General features: G+C 36.7%; 1 protein-coding gene across 4 annotated transcripts in view; it reads right to left on the bottom strand.

Annotated features, from left to right (window-relative positions):
• RPS6KA2 (ribosomal protein S6 kinase A2) overlaps nt 1-26,585 on the bottom strand; it is a 547,475-nt gene that overhangs the window by 342,156 nt on the left and 178,734 nt on the right. The window lies entirely within an intron of this gene.

Genomic DNA, 26,585 nt, shown 5'->3' with positions numbered 1-26,585 from the left:
AAACTTCCTTTCTTAGATATGTATATGTATATATATATATATATATATATATATATATATATATATATGTCCTTTGATCCAGGCAATCCAATGTCTTCATTATCTCCTAGAGCAGCCATCTAGTTTTTGACTCATGACTTTCCTTATGATGTCACCCGGCTCCCATCTCCCAGCCTGAGGGTATCTTATTCATTTCTCTCTGCCTCTCCAAATACTACCTATATTTTAAATTCAAATATTATGAAGCCTTCCCCCACAAATCTGGTTCCTTACTGATTCTTCCTTGGCCTAACCTCCCAAAACATTTATAATTAAAGGATCACCCAACTTAGCATTAGATGGCTTATCAGAGATGATCTAATCTAGTAGGCACTTGATAAATTATTTTTAATTTAATCTAGCACAAAGCTCTTGTTTTACAATTAAGGAAATTGAAGCTCAGAGATTTCAAGTAATTTGTCCAAGGTCATACAGGTAAGAAATAGCAAAACTACTTGGGATCTGAACCTAGGTCCTCTGTCTAGCATGTTTTGACCCTTCATTATATTCTGTCTTTTACTGTCTTCTAATCACTAGGCTTGGAATCAGGAAGACTCATCTTCATGAGTTCAAATCCGGCCTCAGTTTCTCATCTGTAGAATAGGCTGGAGAAGTAAATGGCAAATCACTCCTGTATCTTTGCCAAGAAAACCCCGAATGGGGTCGCAAAGAGTCAGGCATGACTGAAACAACTCTACAACAACAAACTCTCTCATATAAGTAAGTTTGGTCTTTTCAGTTAGAATATGAGGTCCTCAAAAAACAGGGACTGCTTTATATTTCTTTTATGTGTTGTACAATGTCTATCAAAATGCTGAGCACTTAGTAGGTGCTTAGCAAACACTCATTGAATTGAATTTTTGAAACTGTCCAGAACAACTAGCAAATTTAGAGGCAATAGGGCAGAGAGGATGGAGAGCTCCTTGAGTCAGAAAGACTTGGGTTCAAATTTTGGTTCTGTTACATAATGGTTTTGTGACTTTTGACAAGTCGCTGAACTTCTGTGTCTCCGGCAGTTCTCTAAGATGATAAGTTGTGGAGAAAGCACCTTCTTGCTATCATAATGACATGCTTCCTTGATCACACAAAAGATATCCCAAGTTCTGATGCCTTTTGGTTCCTTTTGGTTTGTGGCAATGAGACACGCATAACATTGAGTAAGCTGTGAACATTTGTATGTTGATGTATTTGGAATTTGAAAGGTTGATAAATTACAGGAGTATGGGACGCTTCACTAGATAAACACCCATGTATTTAAAAAACATCTTTACTTACTACTTTACAATAGGAGCAGACAATACTTTAATACTTGAAGAACTTATGATTCCATTGCTGTTGGTAGTTCCTCAAGGCAAATCCCAACCCCTTTATAACTCAATATATGATCTTTGGGATCAGCTGAGACCACGGAATTTATGGACAATCTAGTGTTGAACCTTATTCATTTCAGTGAGGCTGGTCTAACAATCAGACTCAGCTAGGTCTGCTACAGCTTGTCTTAGAAAGCTGGCTTTCAACTATTCCTACTGCTTCTGAGAACTCAAGGTCATCTTCACACCAACAATAAGACATAGGAGGTGAGCATTAGTGGGTATAGGAGGATTGCAGAGACTAAAAACAGCAAACATAGTGTAAGAGTATGATATTTTAGATAATAACAATTCACGTTTACGTAGCATTTCACCACTTACAAAATACTTTTCTTACAACACTCTAGAGAGGTAGGCAGTATTATTACCCTCATTTTACAGAAGGGGAATCTGAGGATCAGAGAGGTCAACTAATGTGCCCAACCTCACACAGTAAGCGATCAGATCATGAGTTGAACCCATGTTTTCTGACTCCAAGTCCGGTGTTCTTTCCATCATACTACGCTGCAAAATAAAACCGAGAAGAGAATGGAAAAGTAAGGTACATTGTCCACCATGTTGGTGTCCAGGCATTGGCCCAGTTTGAGGTGCAGCTAGAGGTGGAATAAGAAATTGTTGCACTGCTAGTTTATTGCTTTACTTTTCTCATTGTATAATTATAGAAAGATCTCCAGGGATTCAAGTCTTAAGGAAAGAAATACATTCCTTTACGTCACTCCCTCTTCACAAACATTCCTCCTCTCCATTTTTATTATAAGAAGTTTTTGTTCTGCAGCAAAAAGATCAAGATTAGTCACACCTCAAAAAACAAAAAAATGAAATGTAATCCATGACCAAGCAGCCCACAACATCCAGTCTAGTGGGAAAGCACCCTGCTTGAAGTCCAAGCGCCGTAATTTACTAGGTGCGCGAGATTTGGTGTCTTCGTTGACCTGTCCAGACTTCAGTTTGCTCATTAAATAACTAAGGATTATAATGCCTGTTCTGACTATGTCATAGTGTCGTGATATGATGGACAAGCTTTGAAAACCAGAAAATAATGTTATATATAATATTTATAATATAATAATTATTTTTGTTATTATTATTAATAGGTATAGTAGATAGAGCATTAGACATGGAGTTAGGAAGACCTGAGTTCAAATCCTGTCTGAGACACTTATTAGTTGTGACCTGGGCCAAACACTAACTCTCTTGGCCTCAGTTTCCCCATCTGTAAAATGGGGATAATAATAGCACCTACCTCATAGGGTTGTTGTGAGGATCAAAAAAGATAATATTTGCAGAATGCTTTACAAACCTTAAAGTAATATACGTATTCACTATTATTATTACTATTTAATACATAGTATAGTATTTACAGTACAACACCATACTATTATATTAAAGGTATTATGCTAGGTGCCGTGGGAAATATTAAATACAGTCTGTGTCCTCAAGGAACTCACAATCTTTTAAGGCATATAGTGCATATGACAAAAATAAATAAGAATGCAAATCGAATTAAAGGGAAAAAACAACAAAGCAAATGTCATAAGTAAACTCATGATTGAGCACCAAAGGAATGGCATGCATCATGAATGCAAGTAGGTCACTAGAAAGAAAGATCACTGGAATCATGAGAAAGGCTTCTTGGGAGGAGGAATGAATTATATCAGGCCTCATAGAATAGGCAGAACTTGTCTAAGTAGAGGAAGAAGGAGGGCATTACAAGTGAGAAGAATGAAGTAAGCATTAGATGCAGTAAGTCTGTGTCTATCTCTGCCTAAGAGGGGTAGTTTCCACCCCTAACTCAATATAATCAAAGAGGGCCCAGGAAGCTGTATTGAAATCAGTCTAAAGGTATAAATTAAGTGTGAACCAGTCCTTAATCAATTTCAGAGAAGTGAATTGTTTTCATTCTTGAAGACGTGATGTCACACAGGAAATATCTTGTCAGATAAGCTGAACCAGAAACACCTCTGGGCCTTTCGGTTCCATAGAAATGGAACATTCCTGAAAGTAGGCCAGTTGGGTAATGGCCAAATCAGTGGCCCAGGACTCCCGAGAGGGAATCACTCTTGGAGGGAGGTGGGAGAGATTCGGTTTCTCCTTTCTCCACCCTGCCACTTCATCCCCACAATGAAGACACAAACTAGAAACTGAGGACAAACTAGAAACTCAAGGAGAGGACTTGACTCAGAGCCTAGGAAGAAGAGGATTTCCAGAAATCAGGAGCACCGAGTTCCCCTTGGGCTACATGAGCTTTTTAAATCTGTACCTGCTCTCCCCTGGGACCTGTTATATGCACAAAGGGATAGTGCCCTCTCAGTCATTACAGTTGTTGTTTTGTTGTTCAGTTTTTTTTTTCCAGTCATGTCAGATTCATCCTGACTCCATTTGGGTTTTTCTCAACAAAGATACTGGAGTGGTTTGTTATTTCCTTCTGCAGCTCATTTTATAGATGAGGAAACTGAGGTAAACAGGGTTAAGTGACTTGCCCAGGGTCACAAGTGTCTTTGGCCAGATTTGAACTCATGACGATGAATCTTCCTGAATCCAGGCCCCGTACTCCATCCACTGTACCACTTAGCTGTCCTGACTTTACCATGCTTCCTTAGTAAATACCCTTTCTAAAGCCTCTAGCCCCCCAGTATTACAACTAGAACCCTGTGAGGAATAGTCAGTAGTCAGCCAGTCTCTGAGGACGTGACCTGTTGATTTGAATGGAGGTTGGAGTATTAGCCCTGGTCGGGGTGAAACATCTAAATTTTTTTTTAAATCAGTGGATTGTATGCTTGAACTAATATTTCATAAATAAACATCAAAAGCCAAGACCTGTGGAGTAAGCCCACCTTAAGTAGGAAAACTACTGCAGTAAGAAACTTCCCATGAGCAACAGATAACAGATTCTGAAGTCTCCCACTCTATACCAACTCAAGATTTCTTGCTAGTTGTGTTCACAATCCAAGAGATGCTGCAAAACCACAGAAAACTTATGTAGATGAAAGAGAACCCAGGGCTTAAGGACCTTTGAAGCCAACTTGATTTGTTTGCGTTAAAAATCTCTTATATTTTACAAATCTCATATTTTCATCGCACTTCACTCTGCCTTTGCAGAAAGAAACTGACCAGTCCAGTAGCACCAGAAGACTTAACACCACCAAAGTCTGTTTTTCATTGCCATCTCTACAGACATGGAACCTAAAAGAACTGCTCCAGGAGTCAGCACCTACACCTATCTTACTCATAGGATCACAGGGTCATTCATTTAAAATTAAAACGGACCTCAGATCCACATAGTCCAAGTCTTTCATTTACAAATCAAGAAAATTAGGCTCAGCCAGGTTTAGTGACTTGCCCAGGGTCACACGAGTAGTTCTCCTTAGAGGAAGCATTTGAACCCAAGTTCTATGACTCCAGAGTCTCTCCTAACCTCCTGGCAACAGGATCCCATGTGTTTCCTCCTGTATGTAGCTGACATCAACTCCGTTTGCTAGTTTACAAAATAAATACTACAAAATCCCTTTTTCTGAATATAAACGAAGTCATTTTAAATTGAGTATAAAAAACAATTGGCAATTGACTTGACAATTTTTTTAATCCTATGTGAATAATCATGGGAGATAAAAGAGAAGTCTTTCTCCCTTTTCTCCTTTATTGATGATCTGAGAACAATAAATACTTTAAAATTACTATTAAAGAACTTACAAACACACTTCACTTTCTAATGATCCTGTTACTGTTGCCTCACTAATGCCCTTCAAATATTTTTGTGCTTTGGTAATTCAACAAGCATTTATTACGGGCATACTATGGTGTGAGGCGGAAGGGACATGGCTTAAAAAATAAAACACATTCCTATATAACTTTAGGATTAGAGAGTTTTTTATATTTTCAGTATTTTATTTGATCTTCAAAACAACTTTCTGAATTACATAGGGCAATTATTATTATCTCAATTTTATGTATGATGAAACTGAAGACTAGAGAGGCTGTAACTTAACTAAGAACATCCAAATGGTAAGTAGAATAGTCGGGCTATAAACCCAGGTCTATTGAATTAGAAATCCAATATTTTATCCTCTGTGTCATGCTTTTATTTCATATGATGGATACTATTGATGCCAGAATATAAAGATAAATTACTCCAACTGGTATTTCAAGATGCTCTGAGACAAGCCATATCACCCAAACAAATGTGAAGGGAAAATATGTACCCCAATTTGTGATGGACTATGGTTTCTTTTTATGGCTTTCTATGGCTTCTTTCCATAGTCTTTGCTAAGGATGAGTACTTAAAACCAATTTCCACTCAGACAACTTAGAGGTATTTATGACTGAGCATAAAAGCTCAAAGTGGTTTTTTTTTTTTAATAATCAAAGTTGAATCACAGACTGGTAGAGACCCTGATTACTGATCTATTCTAATTGCCCTACCTTCAAATAAACCCACTTCTAAGTTGCCCCAAGTGCAAAGTAGCTTATGTTGGTCTCAAATTTAATCATCTAGCCTAGTTTCATTAGCACCCTCAAGAAAATGTACCAAAGAAAAATGTTTCTATTACTACTAGAAGCTTGCAAGAAAATGTTTATAATTGAAGGCATAAACAATTCAAACTGTAATTAAAACCTCGGAATTTCTCTCCCTCCATGCAATATGTATAAGCATACACATTTGAAACATAAAAGCTTCAGATCTATAAAATGTTACATGCATGCATGTACATTTCTTCTTAATTAGAGTAGAGAAAATTGAAAACCAAAGAATGATCATATTAATGGCCATAAATTACATGAGTCAATGGGAAACAGTTTTTGTTTCCCAAGGTTCCTAACTATAATCATCAGACCCAATTTTCTCAATATTAAAATGTGAAATATGTCCTAAAATTTCCTCATTACTCCCTTGTGTCAATCTCAAAACTAATCAAGCTGTTCCCTCAACTGTGACAAGTCAGACTTACTTTGGTATAAGTCAATAGCTCATTCAAGGACAACTATTTCTTTCCATTAATCTTATTGATAAGCTTCCCTTTTTACTAATACTGCTTCTCTCTCAGGGAAATCAGTGTCCCCCAAACTCATTAAACTACCATAAACACCACTGGAGCATGTTGCATTCAGAGCCATGAAAATGGGGAACAATAATTTTAGGAGTTATAAAACATCAATAGACTTAAGTCATAATTTAGAATGAGGTAGCTTATACCATTGCTTGGTAGTGTGGGTGGCAGACTGAGAAGTTGGGTGTGGGGGGAGAACAACAGGAAGGAAAGTCACTTTGCTCTCTCTAATCCTTAGGGCTGATTCACATATGTTGTTGTCACATACCTGGTCCCCTATTTCTGGTTGAGGTGACAAGGTGTTATACTCACTTTTACTTCTTCTGAAATCCTATTATGCTTATAGTCAGGTAACACAAATTTGCAAATAACTGTTGGCTAAATGCTTGAAATTATAGCATTCTCTTCTCAATTCAATTCAACAAATTGATCTATGTTGTTATCTCAGAGGAAGCCAAGGTCTATGAAGATTAAGTGACTTGCCAAGGTCATGTAGTCAATAAATGACACAGCCAAGATTTGAATCCAAATTCTTTTTGAATTTCCCACTTCCCACATAAATGTTCTCTGAATGCCCATTGCTAAGTAGATTGGTTACTAACACATTCCTTTTGATCCTGTAGGAACCTCATATCCAGGGTGAAAAGGATGCTGATAAAACAAAGGATCACAATGAGCAGAGTGAGAAAATATTGTGTGCACTGTCTAGGTAGCCTAACTTTCCTGTACTTAAATGAGGTATGATTTTGGAGCATGGGCACTACCTACTATTTCAGAAGGATGTGGGATGAGTAGAAACAGAAGAAGGGGGATAGTGAACATCAAAAAGGAAGCAGAGGAGGACTAAGTTCAAGGGAAGATGAAAAATTAGAGAGTGAGACTGTCCTACATACTAGTATCTATCCATGGAGAATTGTTTCACTGACCCTTAATTATGTCTCTGTTAGCAGGAAGAACCAAGTCTTTGGAGATGGTAGCATTGATGATGTTAGCTTTTAAAAGCATCTTTTCCTAACACTATATTGGACAAAAGTGAGCAAACAATTAGGGAATGTGGCATGATAGTCACCAAAATTCATTGCCATATTCTTGAATTTAGAGATGGTCTATATGAATATTGAAAAACTTGTTACTTTTAGCCTGTTCTAAATTTCCCTAGAAAGGTGACAACATTAGCTTTGAATTAAATCTTCTCTGTAGTATACTTCATTAATTCAATGAACATTTATTGAACATCTGCTCTGTGTAACAGACACTGTGCTAGGCTCTGGGGGAAGATATATAGATGAATTACATATGTAAGTATTTACGAAAGAGATAGCCTATAATTTTGAGGAGAAGGCATTACTATCTGGAAGGATCAAGGAAGTTGGTGTTTGAATTGAGTCTTAGAGGAAACTAGACATTCTAAGAGATGAACATGAATACTGAGGGCATCCCAGACATAGGGATAGCTGTTGCAAAAGAAATGGAATCTCTCCCACCATGGGAGCATAAAGGGAGAGAGGTATTAAGAGAGGAATGACTTAGGACAGAGCCAAGGGGAATAACCATACTCAGGGATAAAGGGTGGGTGATGATAGAGCAAACAAGAATGAGATAGCTCAGACAAATTGGTAGGAGAAGTACAGGAGAACGTCATCATAAAAGCAATGAAAAAATTAAGCATTCTTGTGGCAGATGTGCTTAGCAATGTCAAAAGGTCAAGAGAAACCAAGAACAGTGCAGTTATCAATTCAAAGATCACTATACAAATTGCTAGGGTAAGAGGCCATACTTCAAAGGCTTGAGAAAGAAACGGCAGCAATGACTGTAGATGATTCTTTCTAAGAGTTTAGCAGTGAAGGGGAAGGGAGATATAGAATGGGAGCTTGGAGGAACGACAGGATCAAATGGAGTTTTTATGAAAGATAGGTTAGACCTGATCATTTCTGTAGACAGTGAGGATCACCGTAGGATATAGAGACAGACTGAAGAACAGATGAAGAGAATGATCAATGGGGCGAACTCCCAGAGGAAATGGGGTTCAGAGGGAGGATTTTGCAAGAAGAAGGACCATATTTTCTTCACAAATTGGAGTAAAAAAGGAGAGGAAGAGGTAGAGATGGAGAATAATGGTAAATGATGGAGTAGATTAAATTCAATTTATCCAATAAACATTAAGAACCTACCATGGTAAAGTGCATTAAGAGAGGGCATGGCATAATAGAGAGCTGGAATCAGTAGCAGGAAGTCCTGCCTGCCTCTGGCTATATTTGCTATGGGACCGTGTGCAAATCACTTAATCTTTCAGTACCCTAGGCAGCTCTCAAAGACTATAAGCTGAAGAGAAGGTGCCAGCTTGCATCAGTAGAGGCCATTCCTTGCCAGGAGCTCCACAAACCAATAAAATCCTAGGTCTAGTCTCTATCTTGTGTGTAAAGTTATGTGAGGTGCTCGGATTACAAAGTAGACAGAACAGTTCCTGGCCTCGAGGAACTTCTTTGCTACCAAAGGAAAAGAATGTGCAAACAGATAAAAAAAATAGTCATTTGGGCAGGAAAAAAGTACTGACCAATACATATGGGGTATTAAACTGTACCTGAGCTACCTTGAAAGAAACTAATGATTCTAAAAGGTAGAAGAAAAGAGGGAGTGCATTCTAGGCTACTTGTGCAAAGCAAAGACATGGAGATGAGAGATGGACCAGGCCATTGTGGGAAGGGATATGATATTGAATAGTTGGGATCAGGATGAAGGATTTAAAATACTAGGATAGAAAGCTCATGTTTTAGTCTAGAGCCAACAAGAAGAAGCTGCAGAGAGACAAATTTAGATTTGATTTAAGGAAAAACTCCCCAATTATTAGAGCTAGTCAAAAGTAGAATGGGTGGATTCCCTCTTACTGGATATCTTTAAGCAAACTTGTATGTTGTCATTGGATTCTTAAACAGAAATGGGCTGGATTATATGCCCTCTTAGGTCCCTTTCAACCCTGAGATTCTCTAAATTCCACTGGAATGTACTTCTAGTTCAATTGTCACAATTCTAGGAATCAAAAACTCACAGAATTTTAGGGTTGAAAGGGACCTCATACCAGTCATCTGGTCCAACTAATATCCAAGGAGAATGACCGCTTTAATCTCAAGCAGCCTCTGTTAGAAGGCCACCAATAAAAGGGAAAAGTCAAGGATTGCTGAGGTTTCAAACTTGTGAGTTCATCTTGATTTTTTTCTTAGTAGAGCAGGGTCATCTACTGAGAGGTGTGGAGACCATCTGGGTTTTATGACAGGAGAAAGTTTGGATCAGCTGATGAAAGGGGAAGAAACCAGTCAATCAGGGAAGAACAGTGAGATTGAGCTGGAACAGGAAGGGTCTCATTGAGATATTATGTGTATAGTGGCTCCATTTGACATGGTCCTGTTACTTCTAATTTTCAGAAGCAAGAGAAGAGAAAAGGAACATGGTCGGGGTGATCCAGGATTGAGCATTAGCAGGACATAAATGACAGGAGGATAAAAGGCAAGGGAGAAAGCATTCAGTGGGAAGAGCACTGACTTGAAATCTAGGAACCTGGGTTCAATTCCCAGCTCTGCCATTTACTACCTACAACCTTCAACAAGTTAGTTCATCTTTCTGGGTCTTGGTTTTCTTCTCTATAAAATGAGGGGATTGGTCTAGATGGTTTTTACAGACCCTTCCAGTTTTATATCTAGGATCTCATGATCCTATGAGGCAAGGGGATAAGATATATCTAATTGAATTGGTTAGCTTCCAAGAACATTGACAAGAATGTTGTAGAGATGGTGAACTAGGAGAACAGAGAGAGATGAAGAGACTCGAAGTTGTAGTAAGGACAAACAATTGTTAAAGAGAGGAATCAGGTAGAGGAATAAGTGAAAGGGCAGGAAATTAATATCCCATGGGCAATGGTAAGATCTAAGATATGACCATCCCTATGCAAGGCTGATGTGGAGTGAAGATGTAGGTCATGTGACTTTAAAAGGATGATAAATTGGGAGGGAGAGCAGTCTGGACAGCAATAGGTATATACATCTTCCTAATTATGATACTAATACCAATTATGATACACACTAATCTCTTTGAGACAGAAATGAGAGTGAACTGAAAATATGTAAATTACAGTAACATACAGTGTCCCAAAAGTCTTCATGCAATTTTAGTAGCTTAACCTTTAATCATCCTGTTTGGGGATATCAGTGGATTGAGTAAAACTCAAAGGAGGAGAAATGACTGAGTAATGGAAACAGAAGAAAGACATGAAAGATGTACCATGGGAGAAGAACATAGTCTGACTTCTACAGGGCTAATGAGTTAGAGACAGGAAATGACAACACTGAAACCACAAATGTGGTATCTTCTGGAGACAGCCAGAGTGTAAAAAGAAGGGATTTGGGATAAAGGAGAGATCAGGATTCTTTTGTTATAATCAACCACTTGACTTGAGAATGATACACACAAAACTATTGTTGTAGTTATTTGTGATATATAACACATCATTTTCAAACTTTACTTTTATTTTAAAGCCAAGTAAATGAGTATGGATCCCATCTGCTCAGGGCCTAAGAGAATTTAGGATTATTCTAAAAGAATTTTGGCTCCAGGCATGAAAAATTGGGGGAAAGAATGAAAAGATGACCCGAAGCAAAGTTAATGTATATCTTCAGGCTAGCAATGCTCATTTCTAGCAGATGAATCATCACAATGACATTAATAAAGGGAGAAACTGCTGGGGAGTGTTTTGTGAGGTAGTAAAAACTGTTGCAAGCTGATACACTTTAAAACGTACATTTTTGTTGTTGTTCGTGACTCTTCTTTTAAAGAACTGTCCCTTTAAAATATCAACATTGTAAAAAGAAAATGCTATAAGCAGACTGAGAGATAATCTGTGTTAAATAATTGCTGTAGCATAGGTGTGTAGTCTCACTAAATTAACTTATGGATAGTGTGTTCCTGACCACAATAAGAAAATCCTAAGAACAGTTTTGGGTGGGTTTTCAAAATGTTACTTCCCCTCCTAATGGTGCAGGGAGAAAAGTTCCTCCAAGCTCGGAAAACATTCTTTCCTTTTCTCTGTATTTTAGAATCTCTGGCTTCCTTCAAAGCACAACTCAGGTACCACCTTCTACAAGGGGCCTTCCCAGATTCTTACCACCCTTCTCTGTCAACTCTCCCCTCTCCCCCACCAGTTATTAGCACACTCTTCCTCTTGAAATCACTTCTCATATATTTTGTATTTTCTTATTTGTGTACATGTCGCATCCCTTTAGCCCAGTAAATTCTTCAGCCTGGGGTTTTTTTTTCCACTGTTGTTGTTGGGTTGTTCTGTTTTTTTTTTGTCTTTGTATCTCTAGCACCTAACACTGTGCCCCACACAAAACAAATGTTTGTTGAATTCCAATCAATCAGCAGGTGAATTCAGCTACAAAACAAATAAGCATAAGCCTAATTCAGCTACAAAATAAAAATGGCCTGCATTTGTACAGCACTTTAATTTCAAAACATTCCTTAATAAGGGGAGGAGCTGGGATTTGAACTCTAATCCTCTGACTCCAAGCCCAATATAGCTAATTAAAACCATGGAAGCTGAAACATGTGACTTGACTTGTACTAAGAAAGAAAATGAAATTTAGAATTTTCCAGTGAAAGAGTTCATACCAAATTGAGCAAAATACGATATGGTAGGATCACAGAGGAGAGACATTTTCTTCAAGAGATTTCAAAGTTAGTCTCTTTAAAACCAGTTTCAGTTGTAAACCTGCCTTAATTAAATGCCAACATCTATTGAAATACAGAGTTTCTGTCAAAGACCCTGCAGAATGTTGCAAGTCTGGGAACTAGAAAGGTAAAATGTTTTTTTTTTGAAAAAATTGTTTGAACTTGGTCAAGTTAATGCCTCAGTTAGGTCATCTGTCAAATGGAGATAATTCTTGTCTTACTTACTTCACAGGGTTGCCAAAGGATCACAGAACCACAGAATATCAGAGACATAAGGAATCTCAGAAGCAACTAAGCATAACCCCTTCCTAACTAAGATTCCTCTCTGTGATATCTCCCACAAATATCATCTAGCCTTGGTCTAGTAAAATGGAACTCAGACAGACTCTTCCAAGATATCTCATACTTTCAGATAGCTCTAAATTTTAGGAAGAATTTTTTTTTTTAAATCTGCCTTGACATCTGGGGACAAGGAAAGCAAATCATTTCCTCCATCCATATGACTGACCTCCATTCAAATATTTTAAAACAGCCTGGTATAGTGGAAAGAGTGTTGGACTTGGAGCTGTAGAAACCTGAGTTTGAATCCTGGCTATGTAGTTTACTATCCATGTGACTTTGAGCCAATCAGTATCAGTCTCTGGGACTGAATTTCCTTCTCTATAAAAAGAGGAGCTGTGCTTAGATGATTTCTGAGGGGCCATCTAGCTCAAAAGCTAGAATCCTCTATTTCTCTGTTCCTTTCAATCTCATAACCCCAGGCTACACATTTTCATCTTTTCAGCTAATCTTCATATGACATGATCTTGAAGTCCTTCATTATGTTATGTACTCCCTTTGGATGTTCTTAAATTTACCTATGTTCTTCCTATAACAAAATGTCCAGAACTGAACACAATTATCTTGATGCAATTTGACTAGGGAAAAATCACAGGAGGACTATCTCTTTTCTTGTCCTTGTTTGATTGGTATGGCACTGAATAAGGAAATTAATTTAGGTAGAATTGTCATTTTTATTAAATTAGCTTGGCCTACCCATGAGATTTTATATCACTCAAAATAGCCTAACATAGCATTAGTATTTTTAACTATTGTATGAAAATGTTGACTCATCTGAACTTGTAGTTTATTAGAATGTCTATAGCTTTTTTTTCAGAGGATCTGCTATCTAGTCACATTTCCCACATCTTGCACTTCTGAAATTTATTTTTTGAACCTCTGTATAAAACTTCATATTCATTCTAATTGATATTTATCTTATTAAATGGGGTGCAATGGATTAACTTATGGAGATCTTTTTGGAGCAGGACTCTCTCTACCAACATATTGGCCAATGCTTCAAGTTTTGTGTTTTCTGCAAATCTCAAATATATGCATTTTTCTGAGTCAATGACAAAAATGTTAGCCAGCACAGGTCAAAGACAAATTCCCTAGTTAATCCCTGTGAACACTGAACCACTAATGGTCTGGTCATTCAACCAGTTCTAAATCTATCTAAAAGCAGTGTTACCTAGTTTATACTTCTCCAACTAGTCTACAAGAACAGCATGAAAGGCTTTGTCAAATGTTTTGCTAAAACGTAGGTAAATTATGCTGTGTCATTCTCTTGGATCTATTAACTTAGTGAGCCCATTAAAAATGAGGTTAATCTGGCATGACACATACTTGATGAAGCCATGCTGACTGGTTCTTTGTGATTACTATTCACTTTTGTATACATTTGCTAACAATTCCTTTAATAACGCATTCTAGAATTTTACCAGGAACCAAGGCTAAGATTACTAGTTCTAATTTGCAGGCCCCACTTGCCCTTCTCTAGTGCTGTAGACTTCTCCTTTTCTCTACACTCTTTTAAGAATCACGGACATTTGGGTGCAGCTAGGTGGCGCAGTGGATAGAGCACCGGCCCTGAAGTCAGGAGGACCTGAGTTGAAATCTGGCCTCAGACCAAACACTTGACACTTACTTACTAGCTATGTGACCCTAGGCAAGTCACTTAACCCCAATTGCCAAAAAAAAAAAAAGAATCACTGACATTTGCTATGCAGTCACATGTATGAAATGGGGTAATGAACATGAAAGTATATGCTAAGAAGCAATTTGGTATAATAGCAAAAGTGTGCAATTGACATTAGAAGACTTAAGTCTGAATCCTAGCCCCATGATTTACTACTCCAAGCTTTTAATGATCCTAAAAATCTCTTGTAACTATATGATCCTATGATCTCTGTGTCTTACTAGTATAAAGATTTATATAAATGTACAGTGACATCATCATCATTGTTATTTAAAATCACCCTGGATATTACTTTTAGCATTTTAAGGAGAATGGCAGACTTGTTGCTCAATGTAAATGGTGGAGGTTAGGGGAAAGATAGTAGATAAGGTCCATGGAACAGGTAAGAGGGGGCTACGGAAAAGAATAAGATGTCAGAGAAATAATTATACAAGTGGAAGAACACATCAGCATTTACCGAGTTCACTTTTTCATTGAGTTGGTTTACTGGAGTATTTGGATAGTACAAATCTAATAATTTTTATTTGCTTAGTGTTACATGACTTACTGAGTTTTCTTTTACCATGTTGAATGTCAAACTGGTAGAATTTTTAAATTAAACTATAGCAATGTTGAAGGAATGTCTACCAGTACCATCAATAGTATTTTTGACAACTCATATACACATCATTGCATACTAAGCTCTTTAAATACTGACTAAATGCATGGGTGTCTCTCTATAGTGTTTCTGCTACCCCTCTACTTTTCTCAAAACTCCCTTCCCATTTCCCTTACATTGTCGTGGTCTGTCCCAGTGCTTAAATTACCAATTGTTCCAAGGCCACAACTTTGAATCAAGGGATTATATTAAAAAGAGCTCTGGTAAAAATAGTAGCTCTGGTAAAAAACAGTCCATTAACCCATCAATACTGAGTGCTTGATCATATATATCATTTAGCTGTTACCTAAGAAAGAGTTTCCCTGATAGTAACAAAGGCTCAGTAAGCATTGATTGTGAGACAGGGTATTAAAAAAGTGGAAAAAAGTTTGGAATATGGATATAAAGGACTGCTGCTAATTACCTGGTAGGATTAGGTGCGGGAACAAGGCTAGGTATGCATTGACACTGGGGAAGAGTCTATCTAAAGGAATTTGGACGTGACTCAAGACAAACTTGCATGCAACACATTTTAACTTATACTTTGGTCACTGTACAAAATTCCTTTATCAGAAACATGGCTCTGAGGAGCTTGTTTATGACGTAAAATATACACCAGTTAACGGGGATCTTTGAAAAAGAAGTACCAACAAACTCAAATGCATTCTTTATTTACATCAATAAAGACCAGAGCCATAACTAGCAAATTTTGTATTCAGACCAAGTTGCTAAGTGGAAGAAGCATGATACTAGCTGGTAGCTTCCTATTTTAATTACTCTTGACAACTAGGTGCTAAGCTCAGTTTTTTCTATATTGTCAAAAGACTGTATTTTCTGAAAGTGCTCTGATCACAGACCCTATTGCCCCATCCTAGTTGTGACTCCGGTTTGGATTACATTAGTGATTCTTAACCTTTTTTAAGTGGATTATTCTGTTAAATTGGTTTGTCACATTTAGTAGTTCACATGGCTAGAATATAACAGAACTGGGACTAGAACCTAGGTCTCCTGATTCCATTCTAGTGATCCTTCTACTTAAACAAAAATGTAATAAAAATTTATAAATGAGAAGCCCTAAAGCTGCTGGTTGAAATTATACCAAGTATCATGCCCAGGCTTGAGGAGCCATATATCACAATCCTAAGAGGATTTCCAGGAGACCTTGAAGCATTTAGCACTTTTGGTTCTGGAAGGAAGTCAGGGATAAAAGGGTGGAAGAGATATGTTCAGTGCAGGAATTAGGCAATACAAGGAGCCTGGGTCACAGTTTCTAACTGCACACAATATTTAACAGAGATAGTCTAGACATCCTTTCCCCAATCTTCCCCTAGCACCTGAGAAACACAGATTTAACATAGAATGAAAAGTAAAATGTCTAAGCTGAATGTTCCAAAAGGAATATTCTTAGGATAGATTAAAAAAAGACAGAGGACACACTACAACATATAGGTTCTTAAGAAAGCCTATTCTCTTAAGACAGAATATAAGACAACTTTGTGACAGGAAAAAAATATGTGAGAAAATGAATGGGGACCCAATTCTAGCTTATCTGGTCCCATTAATTTTTTTAAAATCACTAACCATGAAGCATAAATTAAAAGTTAATCCAAAACTAAATAATCTAATCCTAAAGAATGAGTGTGTCAAAGAACAAATCATAGAAAAAATTAACAATTTCATTAAAGAGAATGACAATAATGAGATAGCATTCCAAAATTTGTGAGATGCAGCCACAGCAGTACTCAGGGGAAAACTTCTATCTCTAAATGTATACATCAATAAAAGAAAGAAAGAACAGATCACTGAATTGGGCATGTAACTAAAAAAAAAACTAGAAAAAGAAGAAATTAAAAATCCTCGATCAAACACCAAAATGGAAATCCTGAAAAATCAAAGGAGAGATCAATAAAATTGAAAGTTAAAAAAAAACCCTAATAAATAAAACTAAGAACTGGTTGGGGGGGTGAACCAATAAAGTAGATAAATAATTTATTAATTTGAGTTAAAAAAGAAAGAAAATAAAATTATTGATATCAAAAATGAAATGGGTGAATTACAACCAATGAAATGAAATGAAAGCAATAATTAAGAGTTATTTTGCCCAATTACATGCCAGTTAACACTGACAATCTAAGTGAAATAGATGAATATTCACAAAATTTAAATTGCCTAGATTAATAGAAGAAATAGAATACTTAAATATCTTCATTTTAGAAAAATTAATTGAACAAGTCACCAATGAGATTCCTAAGAAAAAATACCCAAGACTGGATGAACTTACAAGTGAATTTTACCAAACATTTAAGGAACAATTAATCCAAATATTAAATCACCTATTTGAAAAAATAAGTAAAGGAGTCATTTCAAATTTATATACTTAAACTAGGGAGAGCAAAAACAGAGAAAGAAAACTGCAGACCAATTTCTTTAATAAATATTAATGCAAACATTTTAAATAAAATACTAGCAAGGAGATTACAGTAATATATAACAAAGATCACCCACTATGACCAAGTGGGATTTATCAGGAATCAGAGATGGTTCAATATTAGGAAAACTATCAGCATAATTGTCCATAACAATAAAAATAATGTATCAATAGATGTAGAAAAAACTTTTGACAAAACACAATGCCCATTCCTATTCAAAAACACTAGACAGCATAGAAATCAATGGAGCCATTGTTAAAATAATAAATAGTATCTAAGACCATCAGCAAGTATTCTGTAAAAGGGATACACTTCAAGCCTTCCCAATAAGATCAGGAGTGAAAAAAGGATGCCCATTGTCATCGCTATTATTCAATATTGCACTAGAAATGATAGCTTTAGCAATGAGACAAGAAAAAGAATTGAAGGAATAAAAATAGGCAATGAAAAAGCAAAACTATTACTCTTTGCAGATGACATGATGGTATACTTAGAGAAGCCTAGAGAATCAACTAAAAAACTAGTTGAAACAATTAACAACTTTAGCAAAGTTGCAGGATATAAAATAAACCCACATAAATCACTAGCATTTTTATATACTACCAACAAAACTCAGCAGCAAGAGTAGAAAAACAAATTCCATTTAAAGTAATTTCAGACAACTTAAAATACTTGGGAATCTATCTGCCAAGACAAGCCCAAGGATTATGTGAAAACAATTAAAAAACATTTTTTTCACACAAAAAAGACATATCTAAACAACTGGAGAAATATTAATTGCTCATGGATTGGCCAAGCCAATATAATAAAAATGACGATCCTACTTCAGTTAATTTATTTGGTGCCATACCAATCAAACTACTAAAGAATTATTTTACATAACTAGAAAAAATAGTAACAAAATTCATCTGAAAGAACAAAAGTTCAAGAGCATCCAGGGAATCAATGAAAAAAAAATGTTAAGGAAGGCAGCCTAGATTTCAAACTCTATTACAAACTGGTGACCATCAAAACAATCTGGTACTGGCTGAAAAATAGAGTGGTGGACTAGATTAGGTACTCTGGATGAGGACAGTGGACTAGATTAGGTACACAATACACAGCAATAAATAACCATAGTAATATACGTTTGATAGACCCAAAGATCTAAGCTTTTGATCAACATCTGACAAAAATTGCTGGGAAAACTGGAAAGCAGTTTGGCAAAAACTAGGCATAGATCTACGTCTTGCAATGTATACCAAGATAATGTAAAAATGAATAAACGATTTATATGTTAAGAGTGCTACCATAAAAACGTTAGGAGAGCAAGGAATAGTTTACCTGTCAGATCTATGAATAAAGGAAGAGATTATGACCGAACAAGGGATAGAGAGGATTGTGGGAAGGAAAATAGATAATTTTGGTTATATGAAACTAAAAAGCTTTTGCACAAATAAAACTAATGAAGCCAAAATTAGAAGGAAAATGGGAAAGTGGGAAACATTTTTACAGAAAATTTCCTTGATAAAGGCCTCATTTCTCAAATATATAGGGAACTGAGCCAAATTTATAAAAATAAGAACCATTCTGCAGTTGACAAATGGTCAAAGGATATGAACAGATAGTTTTCAGAAGATTAAATCAAAGTTATCAATACTCACATAAAATGCTTAAAATAACTATTGATTAGAGAAATGCAAATTCAAGCAATTTTGAGATACACTTCACACCCATCAGATTGGCTAACATGATACAAAAGGAAAATGAGAAATTCTGGAGGAGATGTGGAAAGACCGGATACTACTGCACTTTTGGTGGAGTTGTAAACTAGTCCAACCATTCTATTTGGAGCAATGCCCAAAAGGCTATAAAACTATGCATATCCTTTGACTCAGCAAAACCAAGGGAAAAGAACCTATTTGTACAAAAATATTCACAGTAACTCTGTGGTGGCAAAGAACTGGAATTCGAGGGGATGCCCATCAATTGGGGAATGGCTGAACAACTTGTGGCATGTGATTGTGATGGAATATTATTGTCCTATAAGAAATGACAAGCAAGATGGTTTCAGAAAAACCTGAGAAGACTTATAGGAACCGATGCAAAGTGAAGTGAGCAGAACCAGGAAAACATTGTACACAAATTGTAACATTGTAACAACAATATTATAAGGATGATCAATTGTAAAAGCCTTAACTACTCTAATCAAGATGATCCAAGACAGTTCCAAAGGACCCACAATGAAAAATGCTGTCCACCTCCAGAGAGAGAACTGATGAACTCTGAATGCAGATTAAAGCATACTTTAAAAAAATCCCATTTTTTATTATTTTATTTTGTTTATGTTTTCTTTCACAACATGCCTAATATGAAAATGTTTTACATAACTTCACATATATAACTTATATCAAATTGCTTACCTCCTCAAGGACAAAGGAGAAAAGGAGGGAGGGAGAGAATTTGGAACTCAATTTTTTTTTCTTGGTGAGGCAATCGGGATCAAGTGACTTGCCTGGGGTCACACAGCCAATAAGTTTCAAGTGTGTGAGGTCAAATTTGAACTCTGGTCCTCCTGACTCCAAGGCCAGAGCTCTATCTACTGTGCCATCTAGCTGCCCCTGGGACTCAAATTTTAAAAGAAAAATTACAGGTAATTGGGAAATGCTTAACACAAAAAATAAAAATAATTTTAAAAGTCATTGAGCAGAATAGAGGTACTTTAAGGACATAGTACCTTGTTGTAGTAGTAGTACTACTAGTAGTTATAGTAGTAGTAATAGTAGTAGTAGTAGTAGTAGTAGTAGCCAAGAATCTCTTCCTGTGATTCATAGAAACATGAAGTAAAGCAGGGGTTCTTAACCTTTTCTGCATCATGTATCCCTTTGGCAGTCTGGTGATGTCCATGGATCCCTTCTCTGAATAATGTTTTTAAATGCATAAAATAAAAGCCATAGGATTACAGAGAAAACCAATTATATTGAAAAATGGTTATAAAAATATTTTTTAAAACTCCAGTTCATGGACTCCAGGTTAAGAACCCCTGTAAAATCAAAACTGGCAGCTAGGTGATAGAGTGGATAGAGCACTGGATGCAGTCAAGAAGATTTGTGTTCAAATGTGGGCTCAGAAACTTACTAGCTATGAGACCCGGGGCAAGCCACTTAACCCCTATTTGCTTCAGTTCCTCATCTGCAAAATGGGGACACACTGGAGAAGGAAATGGCATACCACCCCAGTATCTTTGCCAAGAAAAAACCCATGCAACTGAAAGACCAAACAAATAAAAAAGAAAAACTCTAAAATGACAACCAAGTTGTTATGAAAAATCTTCTGAATGTTCAACCTGACCTGTCTTCAGTCACCAGCATCCTCCTTTCATTCTTATTTCTATAGCTCTCCTTTCCATTTATCTACTCACCCCCACACCTGCATCCCTGCCCTGCTCCCACCCTATTTATATAAAAAAATACAGGCTATGCCAACTGCTCCTGTGATATCCAAGAGTTAGTGACTAGCAGCAGAATCTAGTGTCCAACTATGATGGAAAAGAAAGGGCTTCTCTCCATGTGGGACAAAACAATATGCCTGTCAGTTCCCATCATAATCTCATATTAAGCTGCCAAATCTGCCTGACATACATGTGATGTTCCAACTCCTATCTCCCGGATAATTCCTCTTTTCAAGAAAAGGGTTATTATGCTTCCTGATCATAAACAGTCCTCTGCTTTGCAGACATTACTACATAATTAGGGCTCGCTTCATTGGCTGACATTTCACCTCAAGCTGTTTTTTTTTAAATGACCTACATTTTCAACAAAAGGTGCCCCCTTTAGGCTTTGCTTTTGTGGCCATTGTCATCAAAATATCATAGTGATATTCCTCCTCTCTTCCTGCCTTTTCTGCAAGGATGTCTTTAAGTAACACTGTACAAAAGTCTAAGGCTTCTTGACTGTTAAAGTACAATCAAAGAATCTCTATGCTAGAGGTATTTAGAACCTAGAACAAAGGAAAAGACCTAAGTCTCACATGTCTTAATATATAGGTAATCTTGCATGTATCTTTAAGTTTAAAGTTCTTTACAAACACATATGCACAATCATCTTTTCTTAACAGGTAAACTGAAGCATGGGCTCTCAGGGAACAATCCCCCAAATCATTCCTCATGCTAAGATAGAATCAAGAAAAAAGTTTGGCCAATATAGTTGAGCCAATGTTCTTTTTATTAATTCACACTCTCCCTTTCCTGTTCAAGGTCTTATAAATGACTAAGTAAAAATGGAGACAGAATAAGAAATTTGAACAGTTTTTAAAATGTGTACATGCCCACACATTCAAAGGAATGTTTGGGTGGAACTCTGGACTCTGAGAGGTGGGTTTCTGCCATATCTTGATGGAACCAGCCCCACCCCCACCCCCACCATTCCATCTTAGCTTCAGTATACAGGTTTTTTTTTCCATTAAAAGGAAAGGTCCTTTAGGGCAGGGACTGTCTTGCTTTTTCTTTTTTATCCACAGCAATATGCACAGTATGTCATATCATAGTAAGCATTTAATAAATACTTTTTTCATTTATTCATTTAATAAATATATTTAATGAACGAATGCTTTGAATCTAAAAGAAATGAGTGTATTCCATTTCTCCTTCCATTTTCCCCTTTTTGTTTTCTATGAGAGTCTTTGGTAAAAGAACTTTAAACGAGTCTTTCATAGGCAAATGCTGAGGGTCTTCTGGTTCAGGAAGTGAGAAACAACAGAAGAAGATAGTATTGGCAAATATCAAACCAGGTCAATTCCCAAACCCAAAAAAACTATGTTAAATGCACACATAATGATATGATCCAAAGAAGAGGGAGAGATGCTTTAGAGACTAAACAAAATCATGACCCATATAGGCAATCAGCTGGGAAGGATGAACTATGTGTCTAGTTAATTGATTTTAAAAAAAAAGGAAGGATGCAAAGAAGAAAAAAACAAGAGAGAAAGAAAGAAAAAAAGGAAGGAAAGAAGGAAGGAAGAAAGAATGGAGCACATGTGAAACACTTTGCAAAACTCAAAGTGTTATATAAATGTTATTTTCTTCATTATTATTTTGTATTCTTTCAGTAGACTGTAAGCTCCCTGAGAACAGGTTCAGTGTTATTTGTATCTTTGCACAGCCTAACACACTGACCAGTACATACAATTTTGAAGAGATGATGGTTGAGTTGAAAAAAGTCTTCTGCTAAGTAACTATGTCATTTTGAGCAAATTTCCCATTTTCTCTGGTTCACTGGTTTCATCATGTGCAAAATGAGGGTGTTGTACTACATGGTTTCTGGGATCTTTTTTTATATCTAAAATTTTTTATAAAATGAATCAAAGAAAAATCTATAATGTCATAGTATATCGATTATGACCTGAATAGTATTAAATAATCTTAAATGCTGATATATGGGCTTTGAAATATAACTAGTCAAATGTGGCTTATAGGAAGTCAACTAATTAGATGATTGATTTTTTTTTTTGGTCTCTTCTGTATTAGCTGTGGGAAAAAAATTCTGTCATTTGGGCGTGACTTGTGATTTGTAAAATGTTTCCCTGTAGGACTGACAGTGGAAATAACTGAAATATCTGGTATATTAAGTGACAACAGTGAGATGACTGGATTTTTAAATACCAAAGGGCATTAAGGTCAAAATTTATCAGTGGTAAGATTTCATTTGTTAATGCTCTCTCTTTCTTTCACAGAGAGGCATTTCCTGAAATGCCTCTGTGCCTTTGCTCAGTTCTGTATACATAGAAGGGCCTCTGCCCTCTCTCTCCCTCTCTTCTGGAATTCCTGCACATCCTTTGAACTCTCACTCAAATTCCACCTCCTTCAAAAAGACCTACGTGATCCTTCTCTCCAGTCATTAAAGACTCATATAATACTTTGTACCTCCTGTATTTATTCATCTTGTATCATTTGGTGTTACAGTTGATTGTATATGCATCACTAGACACAAGTATCATGTTTTTTTTATCTCACTTGCTGTGCATAGATTGGACCCAAAAGTAAAATGATTCCATCTCACTACATGTCTTCAAGCAGACATTAGATGACTTCTCAGAGATATAAAGAAAATTTTGTTTACATATGGATTAACCAGAAGACCTCCCTTCCGACTCTGAGATTCAGTGATCCTTCGCATCCAAAAATTAAATGGACTAGTCATTAGCACCAGGGAAAGTTCCAGAAATTAACTGTACTGTGTATTAGGAGAGAAATCATTTAAGGGAATCTATGTCACATTTCATTCTAACAGGGGCTTTTGTTGTATACCATCATTTGTATCAGGGGTAGGTAACCAAAGCTTTTTTCCTGAGGCTTGATATAATTTAATGTACACATATTAAATCTCCACCATGTATCAGGCGCTGTGCTAGATACTAGACATCCAAAGACCAAAACAAAGTCCTTGGTGTGGGTTAAAATAAAAAAGGAACTGGAATTATTTGTCTCTGACCATTCTCCCTCCCTTATCTGTTCTTTCAGCTGGGAGGAAGAAGAGAAGCCTAGTATCTAGAGAAAAGGGAAAGATAAGAGGAAGAAAAAAGATAAGGAGTAAAGGCCTGACGTTTGTTGCAGAACGGAATTAGAGCTACAAAATAACAGGCCTACCTGTTCCCTGTCTCCCCAACACTCCATATCCTTCTGTCCTACTCCACCTCAAAAACATATCTGGAGCACTATCTGTATTAGAACTGCTAATAAAGTGTGGCTAGACAAATGGGTAGCCCAGGGAAAATATGCCAGGTTATGAATGCACACTCCCCCAATGAATAGTTTACTATTAGAACAAGGGCATTAGCACTACATACTTTGTACAAGATAGCACCCTGATCTCAGTCCTCTCAAGAACAAGATCAAATAATATTTTGACAGAACAGATACTATGCAGAGCATGAAAATTTCACAGGTCTCCATTTAAAAGAAAACACAATCAAATAAAGAGCAAGTTTGTTCCTAAACAAAGACATGGAAAAACAAGACAGAAGGAAATGTTCCAGAGTGAAAGAGTTACATTCCAGATTTTAGTAGGCTTCTTACATTAAGAAAATTAAGACCATAAAATGTGGAAAGAGAAGGTCGTGTGCCTTTAAAGATCACTTATTATCATAAAGAAAAGCAATTTAAATATCAGTTGCGTTTGGTTTTAAAACACAGATTTTAGACCCTCTTAAGCATTAACAAACCCACTTTTTTTTTCTTTTGTGAGGTCAAATAGACATTCTTGAGTGCTTTGCAAAATACAGAAACACACAGTACTTACTAACAGTGCCCCAAAGAGTTTAGTGAAGACTTGGCTGAAGAAGGAAAACATGTCATTTAAGTTGGAAGTGACAGTTTTGGCCAAGGAAAAAGAGAATCTCACTCTTTTAGCATTACAAGTGTTACTCCTTCATCAGGAATTTCATTCCTTCATTCCATCCATCTTTCAAGTGAATTTCTGCAAACACTCATTCAAATTCTCCTCTTTGATCCTGCTGAGAGCGGAGGGAATTTCCTCAGCAAGTATGTTGTGTCGCGGTGCTGATATCACTTTCAGAGAATGATTTAATCAAACACCTCAAGGTCATTCACCTAATATAGGAACTGCTATTTCTGTTGGATGGCAGGTTCAATGAGATTTGCCACCTGTTATGTTACCATTCTAACTCTCTCAAGAGGAATTAGGCTCAGGGTCAGTGCTACTACTCAAACAAACAACGGTGAAGGGGAAAGGAAACCCGTCAGGAAGGTATGAAGCAGGGGAGGTAATACCTCTTTGAAACCTTCCCGATTGGCAGGAATTTCTGACCCTTTCTTTTTATGTTTCTGGTGGGCTCAAAATGATGCTCCTGAATAAGCTAACGGTGAACATTATTATTTCACATTTATAAAAATAATTCCCCAACATTGCTTGCTTGCTTTGGAGAGCACTTAGATTTGATTCCTGTCACTGTTAGTTTGGGGTTCTATGGGAACTATGTGGTTCTATGTGGTTTTCTTGGGCAAAACAATCCATCAACCTTTCTAGACAACAGTTTCCTCATCTGTAAAATGAGTGGGGGATGGGAGTGGGGAATCAGATGAGATGACCTTTAACATTCTTTTCTGCATTAAGTTTGTGATCTAAATCCTCAGTAAAGACATATGAAACAAAATTCAAGTTATTTACCCAAGGTCATGCAGACAATTAGTCAGAAAAACCACAAATATAATTTCTCATTCCTTATTTCCAGGTTGTGGGCAGCTAGGTGTTACAGTGGATAGAGTGCCAAGTCTGGAATCAGGAAGACTTGAGTTCTAATCCAGCCTCAGACACTTACTAGCTGTGTGACCCTGGGCAAGTCACTTAATCCTGTTTACCTCAGTTTCCTCATCTGTAAAATGAGCTGGAGAAGAAAATGGCAAACCGCTTTGGTATCTTTGCCAAGAAAACCCCAAATGGGGTAACAAAGGGTCAGATACAACTGAACAACATTTCAAGTTTGTTCCTTTAACACCGATGGAACAAGGCTCCTTTACATGAGGTCTGGCTGTTTAAAAATGTAATCCACTCATAATATTCCTTATAAAATTTTGTAGTGACACTAGACAAAAACTTTACTAGCTATATATTTTTTTCATTAATCTTCAAAGAGAATTAGCTTTCCAATTAAATAACCCTTTATTCTAGTGATGTTCACACATTTAATGCAGCGCTGTCACCAATTTAAGATTTAAGCCGTATCTGTTGAGGCTTTCTTCACAATCTTTCCAAATAACTGTAAATTGATCTCTGTGAATCTAGGGAGAAAGAGCATTAAAAATGATAGCAATGTAGTTAAGAGGAGACCCACTCACCATGCTCAGACATACTTCTGGGATCCAGTAATTTACCTGTCTGGTTTACTGAGTAATGGGGTTAAAAGCTTATTCAACATGTTCTCAATGTAGTGAACATCTCTGTCCCTGCCTTTTAAAATTCTCTCTCTCTCTCTCTCTCTCTCTCTCTCTCTCTGTCTCTTCACTACCCTCCCCCAATTATTATTCCCACCATTTTACCAAGTGAAAAAAGTAATAAATGTATCTACCTTGCATTGTCTGAGATGCTGTTGTTAAGGAATTTGAGTCATTAAACAATAAAAGCAACAAAAGGATAAGAGAAATCTTTATAGCCAATGCTTTCCAACAAATTTCTGCAGAAAGTTAGCTGGTCCAAACCTCCTACACATTGATTTTAGTTGCTGTTTGGAAATCTCCAAAGCTTGAATTGACTTATTCCTACCCTTCCCCTCTCCAACTCCACTTGTCCTAAGGCTAAGGTGTTCCTTGGGTCCCTGAGACTGTTCTCATTCTTCAAG

This window comes from Phascolarctos cinereus, unplaced genomic scaffold (genome assembly GCF_003287225.1).
Source record: "Phascolarctos cinereus isolate Bilbo 61053 unplaced genomic scaffold, phaCin_HiC Scaffold_5;HRSCAF=322, whole genome shotgun sequence".
Lineage (NCBI taxonomy): Eukaryota > Metazoa > Chordata > Mammalia > Diprotodontia > Phascolarctidae > Phascolarctos > Phascolarctos cinereus.
This window is presented reverse-complemented; position numbering and strand designations above follow the sequence as displayed.